The sequence below is a fragment of the Austrofundulus limnaeus genome, unplaced genomic scaffold (assembly GCF_001266775.1).
Source record: "Austrofundulus limnaeus strain Quisiro unplaced genomic scaffold, Austrofundulus_limnaeus-1.0 Scaffold153, whole genome shotgun sequence".
NCBI classification, from domain to species: Eukaryota; Metazoa; Chordata; class Actinopteri; order Cyprinodontiformes; family Rivulidae; genus Austrofundulus; species Austrofundulus limnaeus.
Window position 1 is genome coordinate 184,523 of NW_013952555.1, and position 7,565 is coordinate 192,087.

The 7,565-nt window shown below is 36.2% G+C and overlaps 1 protein-coding gene across 2 annotated transcripts in view; it reads right to left on the minus strand.

Annotated features, from left to right (window-relative positions):
* Positions 1–7,565, minus strand: part of asip1 (agouti signaling protein 1) — a 39,395-nt gene that overhangs the window by 6,484 nt on the left and 25,346 nt on the right. The gene's annotated exons all lie outside the window — the stretch shown is intronic.

The window sequence follows — 7,565 nt, forward strand, 5'->3', positions numbered from 1 at the left end:
GTTACCGACATCTGGTGAAAATTTCATGTCATTAGCACCTCTAGTAATATATTTACTGAGAAAAATGGTGACGTGTTCAATACTTATTTTACCCACTGTATGATTTAATGCAGCTGAAATATTTGCTCCACATCAGCCCAACATGTGCCGATCTGTAGCTGTTTTCATCCTGCGGCTGTGGCTTTTTTTAAAGGATCTAGAAAATTATACAAAAGTGATGTTAAATTGGAGGCTTGACGACACGAGAACCTGACAGAAATAATGATTTCAAGAAAAAAAGAAACAAAAAATGTACTCCATGGAAAAGTCTCCATGTTGTTTAAATTAACCGAGCTGAGATTCTCAGAATGATTTAAATACTTTTTGATGATTTGTGACGTGACAATGCTATTTCTGCACAAACACAAAGAACATAACCTGTTTGTAATCATTCTGAGCGTGAACAAAAATATTTTAGCACCACTTCTTTAAGTTAAATTTGATCTAGAAATGATAAAAAAAAAAAAAAACAGCTGATGCTGCATCAGTTTTAAACAAACTTATTGTTTCTGGACAAAGTTGTGTAAAATGTCAATAAAAACGGAATGCAAGCATATGCAAACCTCATAAATCCATATTTTTTCACAGTTTTTTTTAACGTAAGATCATTAAATTATACGACAGCAACATTTTGTATCTCGGAAAAAAAGTTTTGATTGATGCAACAAAATATTGTAAAAATAAATAAAAATAAGAAACAGCAAGAGGACAGAAGAAAAGATGGGCAGAGGTTCTCCCGTCTGTGAAAAACTGTCTAAAAATAAAAAAAACAAATTCAGAACAATGATCCTCAACAATCGTCCACAGCTCATAATCTCATCAACAGATTAGAATAATCTGTAGAAATTAGAAACAACGCTGAAAGTCCACATCAGAGGGTTGTGATCAGGTCTGGTTCTGTTTACCAGGATATCGACAAATGCTGCTTAAAGCTCTATCACACAAAGAAGTGTGGCGAGATATGAGGGCCACAATTAAGACTATGATGCAATCAACGGTTGCTACATCCTTGTAGCAGGAGGTTATATCTATTCCTAACCAGCTATTAATCTGATTAATGATAGGCTGACACCGCTAACTGAGAGGCCGGAGCTGGTAAATGAGAAGGAGACTATTCATTTGTGTTAGCACTGGTGAGGCTAACAACTAGCATTGATAAGCTGGTGACTAGCATGGATAAACTGGTGTTAGCATTGGAGAGGCTAGTGACCATAAATATGAAAAGCAATTATGAAATATAGAATTTTGAGAAATATCTGTATATGGCATTATAAATAAATCATATATAATTCATAATAAAGAAGCCTAATTTAGACCCTGTCAAAAACTGTACTAAGACTAGATATTTCTGGCTTTTCTCGTAATTCGGCTACAGAGAAAAAAACCCTGTTGTCGATCAATAGACAATAGCAAACGCAGCTGCTTATTCTAGTGGTAACTAAAGCCATCTGCTTCACAGTAATACGTTTTATGTTTAATAGTTATGCTTGATGTCATGTTGAACAGTAAATTCTGTCTAAGGGACACCTGTCAGTGCATGGAGCTTATAGGTTTTGTATGTCAACCATTTTTGTTGAGAAAGTTTTCTTTATTCAAAAAAGTTTGTGTCTAATAAAGTAGGTGAGCAGCTTAGGCATGCTAGTCACTAGCCTCTCTAATGCTTACACCAGCTTATCCATGCTAGTCTCTAGCCTCTCTGATGCTAACGCCAGCTTATCCATGCTAGTCGCTAGCCTCTTCAATGCTAACACCAGCTTATCCATGCAGGTCACTAGCCTCTCTGATGCTAACGCCAGCTCAACGCTAACACCAGCTTATTCATGCTAGTCACTAGCCTCTCTGATGCTAATGCCAGCTTATCCATGCTAGTCTCTAGCCTCTCCTATGCTAATGCCAGCTTATCCATGCTAGTCTCTAGCCTCTCTAATGCTAACACCAGCTTATCCATGCTAGTCATTAGCCTCTCCAACGCTAACACCAGCTTATCCATGCTAGTCACTAGCCTCTCTGATGCTAATGCCAGCTTATCCATGCTAGTCTCTAACCTCTCCAATGCTAACACCAGCTTATCCATGCTAGTCACTAGCCTCTCTGATGCTAATGCCAGCTTATCTATGCTAGTCACTAGCCTCTCTGACGCTAACACCAGCTTATCCATGCTAGTCTCTAGCCTCTCTTATGCTAACACAAATGAATAGTCTCCTTCTCATTTACCAGCACCGGCCTCTCAGCGGGGCCAGCTGCTCAGTTAGCGGTGTCGGCCTATAAATAATCAGATCAATAGCTGGGAAGAGATATAGCCTCCTGCTACAAGGATGTAGCAACTACTGGTTGCACAATAGTCTTAATTTTGGCCCTCATACTGCGCCATAAAGAAGATGCTAAATGCGAACACCATCGAGAAGAGCTGCCACATTTAGTCAGATCTAAATTTTGTACTAAAGATGAGAGAGAAATCCAGCTCTTTAGCAATCAGTTCTACAGTATTACCTTTGAGTTTAATACCAAATTTTCAAAGGTTTTTCTTCAGAAACTTTTCTGCACAGAACAACACAGCAGTCAGTTCATTTCTCACTCTGACAAATCTCATTTTTTAATAACAGTTCTGACGCCAGCAGCTGCGGCCCTCTGGGGAATGTAGTTTAAGCTCCAGGCTGAGACTTTCAGGACCGCGAGGAGGTTCAGCCAGACTTTGTGTTATTTTGTTCCCGTGAGCTGTCAGAAAGCACCAAGTCTGAGTTGGTTATTATTTCTGGGACCTTGTCTCTGTGCAGTTTATGTTTCGTACTCTGGTTTCATGCGCGTTATTTTAATTGGAGTTTATGAGCAAAGTTCTAATCAGAAGGAAATCAGTTTAAAAACACTGACGTCCCGACGTCGGTGCAAATCTCTTTTGACAATATTTTAAATTTCTGCTTTGGCAGAAACAACGTGTAATCATCCTGTAGAATTTAGGAATGTTTGGTTTGTTTATTGGTCCCGGAGGTGCTGAGGTTGAGGACGCTTGAATAATAAATGTGTTCATGTAAAGTCAGAGAACAGAAACAGACCAGTTGTGTCGTTTCTGCACAAAGAACACAGTGTGCAACACAATCACTCAGCAGAAGCAGCTAAGTGAACTCGAAGGAGCTCGGCGGTTTGTTCGCAGTCGTTGCAAACATCAGGCTTGTGTCAAACAGCACCTGAGAGTGGCTCGACGTGCCTCCTGAGCCGCATCTGGTCCAGGTTTGAAACGGGTCTCCTGAGGGTCCGATACCACCAGCTTAGGTGGACGGAATCGTTTTCAAACCAGATGATTTAGAGTTTTTAGAAACACGCAGATGTGTGATGAAAAATATGAAGTGTAAAGTCTGGCTGAAGAGTCCAGACCCTGAAGAGTCCAGACCCTGAAGTGGGGACACGTCCGGGATTTTAGAGAAGTTTTACTTGGAAGCAAAACTTCCAAAGTTTTACTTAGTTGTCTGCTGTTAGAGCTGTAATACACAATTACTGCTCATTTAAATGTCGTGTATGAGTGTTTCACAGTTTTACAGCCACTAAAAACAGATTATTACTCAGATTAATAACCATTTTATAAATGTTTGGACCTTTGCTCGTATTTAAAATCTCTGCACTTCTTCAGTGGTTCCACTTTGAAATGCTTGGATGCAAAGAGCAGAAAAACGTGCTCCGGGTCAGCGCTGGAACCCCGCGGCTGTTTGGGCCGACGGTTCAGGTGCTTCATAAATCACGTTGTGATGGAACAAACCAGCGAGGTCAAGCTGCAACATGAGGCGCTGGTGAGTAATATTTATTTAGAAATTTTAAAAATTATCTGTTTTATAAAAAGACATTACAGTATCGACATCGTCCGACAGCTGCTTAAAGGTTTTTATTTCATTTAAAGTCTGTGAAGTTTGGTGATCTTCAGAGCAAAAACAACCAGAACGTAAAGAAAACAAACATCTGGAAACAAGTTCTCACCTATAAAATAATAATAAAATAAGAACTGCAAAAGAGAAGCTGAGGGGAATATTTGCTAGAAAATAAATAATTATTTAAAAAAACATTCAAACCGTCTCGTTCCTCCCAGGGATTAAATCCTGGATTAAATGAGTTGCCTTGTTATAGATTTAAAATATAATCTTGTGATTCTTTTGAACGGATCTTTAAAAAGAACTGATCCAGAAGATTCAACTCTTTTAAAAGAGGCAAAAATCTCATGTTTGACATGCGAACGTCGACATTTTTGTCGATTTTTAAAGTTGTTTCTGTAGAAAACAGATGAGTTTTATCTGAATCACAGCTTTGTAATGACGAGCTCTAATAAACCATCACATTCAGTCTGGCATGAAGGTCTGTGTTTTCCTATATTTAAAAATAAAAGGTGTGTCATAATGCTCGTCTGCTGAAACTGATAAACACGTCAGACTTTATTTGAAAAAGTCCAAATATTTATTTTTACAAAGAATGCAGTGGAATCCTTCAGGAGGTGCCGTGGAGGATGAGCCACATGCTGTCAGGATGGAAGCTGGCAGGAAATGAACAAATGATGGAAACAGAACTGAAGACGTTTCAGTGAAAACACAAAGTGAACGGGCAGACTGACGGGAGCGACCTGCGACAGCAGAGTTAAAGAAAAAACAGACAAATAACGGAGGAGAGAGGAAAACAGGATCGACTTAATAAAAACAAACGAGCAGAACGAAACAACAACATGAACAAAACTAAAAGGATCATCAGTTACTGAAGAAAACAGACAAGAAATTAAAGATCTGGAAATTTTTTCAGTTAAAAAAAACTAAATATAAAACATGAAATTATTAAAAAAGATGTGTAAGTATTTTAATGATTAAATAATAGGGAAGTAATAAGTTTATGTAAAAATACAGTTTTCCTTTTTATCCATTTGGACTCAATAAAATAATAAACAGCAGATCAGTAAAACCTGTTTCTTTATTATTCTTTGTGTCCAAATGGATAAAAAAGGTAAACTCACAACTAAGATAATGTTTTGTTCTGCGTATACATTTTTACATAAACTTAATGATATAATCAATCAGTTTAAAACATTTTATTTATTTAAAAAATCATCATGGCTGAAATCAACTATCAGGTAAAATGATCCAAATAAGTTTGGAGCATCATCTTTTTATTCTTATTGGTATTATTTTTCTTAGTCTTATTAATCTTATTATTCTCATTCTTCTCATCCTCATTTGTCTTATTTTTATCCTTCTATACTCATTTTTCTTATTATTATTCTCATTGTCATTATTCTCATCATTCTCAATATTCTTATTAATCTTATTATTCTTAGTCTTATTTTTATTCTTCTTCTTCTTATTCTTCTTATTTGTATTATCTTTGTTATTCTTATTAATCTTATTCTTCTTATTGTCATTCTTATTATTATTATTATTTATCTAATTATTCTTATTATTATCATTATTAATCTTATTAATCATATTACTCTTATTTTTATTCTTCTTATTATTTTTATTTTTATTCTTATTCCATACCAACGTTATTTATAAAGCACTTAAACAACCACAGGACCAAAGCGCTGCACAGTAAAACACACAACAGTCACAGTACATAATAAAAGCCAAATCCAAAAATTAAAACTAAACAATAAAACACATAAAAGCAATTAAAACAAACTAAAATAATCTCTAAACAAACTGTCAACATGTCAGATAAAAGCCAAAGAGAGGAGATGTTTCACCAGCTGACAGGGACGTGGCCTGTCTGCAGGTTGCTCCACAGTTCAGGAGCAGCAGAGGAGGAAACACGAGCTCCTCGAAGCTTACGGTTCGTTTTGGGGGTTCTGAGGAGGAGCAGGTGGTCTGCTGACCTCAGAGAACAGGAGGGGCTTTAGGGGCGCAGCAGCTCAGTGAGGTTAATGCTTTAAAAACAAATAAAAGAAAATTAAAACGAATCTTTCAACAACTCTGTTCACAACTGCAGTCATAGAGATTACCGGTGGTAAAAACCATGAAACTTTAAAGTTAAAATAAAATCTGAGAATGTTTTTTCTCAAATCGATGGTTTAATAAGTTTGTTTGTTTACAGAATAAACAGGTTGATGATCCACAGAGGAGCTGTTTGTGTCTAATGATTAAAATCTGCAGATAAAAACCTGAACCTGAAACTTTACCTGACTTTACTTTGTTCCTCCTCTCTGAACTCAGCACCCCGGTCCTGACCCTGACCCCCCCGCCCACCATATTAGGACCACTCTTTGGCCTTTAAAAGGACTACTGGTCCTGACGAGATACGTGTTTATACAAGACAGGTCCTAAACAGCTAACGAAAACCAGGTACACACACACACACACAGATTTTCTGAAACACAACAATCAGACCCCCCCCCAACAGAAAAACGAATAAGATCACAGGGGTCCGTCAGCCTGGTTCTCATTTTAAAATAATTTTCTGCAATTTCAGCATCCTGAAGGCCGGCTGGTATTAAACACAGGAAGGAGCGTTTTAAAACTGAAATGATTTGTTGCAGCGGCTCCTGGCTTCACTTTCATACAAACCTCTGCACCTTTCTCTGGCTTTTCGTTGGTTTTTATTCTTAGAATAAAACTTTTTAAACCTTTTTTATTCCAAATATGACTTTTGAAGAATTCAGGGGAAAAAATGTTCAATTTATAGATTTAATTTTCTTCTTCATCAAATGATTCAAACAAACTTGTCATGATTTTATGCTCTGATAAATATTCTCTTTTTTTATTTACTTTAAAATGAAAAATGAAAATAACACAAAACCTTAATAAGATGGTCTGAAGCGTTAATTTAAAAATTAAGAATTAGAAAAAATTAAGTTTCACAAGTTTCTGGTTTGTGTATCTAAAAATAAATAAATCTCTTTTTAAATTTTGATGCAAAAATCACCTCTTATTTGTTAAATTTAGCAACATAAAAAAGTTTGTCTAAAATACTTTGATTTTAATAAATGTTTTATTGATTGTTTGAAATAAAGCAAATATGAGTGTTTTTAAAACTATGAAACTCTTCTTTAAACTATCAGCGGACATTAATATTTTATGTTCAAACGATGACAGAAAAGTAAAAATCCCTGTAAATAAATAAAACCAGAGCATGTGTGTGTGTTTTTCTTCCAGCAGGGCGTCTTTAAAGCTCCAGCATTGAGTCGAATCTTATTTTAGGCTGAAATCTTGCTGCTGCTGCTGTTTTCCTGCAGCTCAGTTCCTGTGTGGCTCTGAGAAGCTCCTGCAGACGGATTGCATCATTATCCTTTGAAGTTTAATGACACTTAAAGAAAAATACTTTTTCCATCTGGTTTGTTTTCCACTGCAGGGTCACAGATTTACAAGGTCAAACAGTGACCTCATTTTTTAAACCAGAAACTGAAGGAAAAATAATGCAAATAACTGAAGAGAAACAGAAAACGTTTTGACTCGTTGTTTAACTCCAGAAACAAACTTTATCAGTTTTATTTTTATTTCAATAAATTTACGTCACTTTTATCTCACTAAAGCACAACCATTTATTTCTATCTCTATAAATCTCTAACA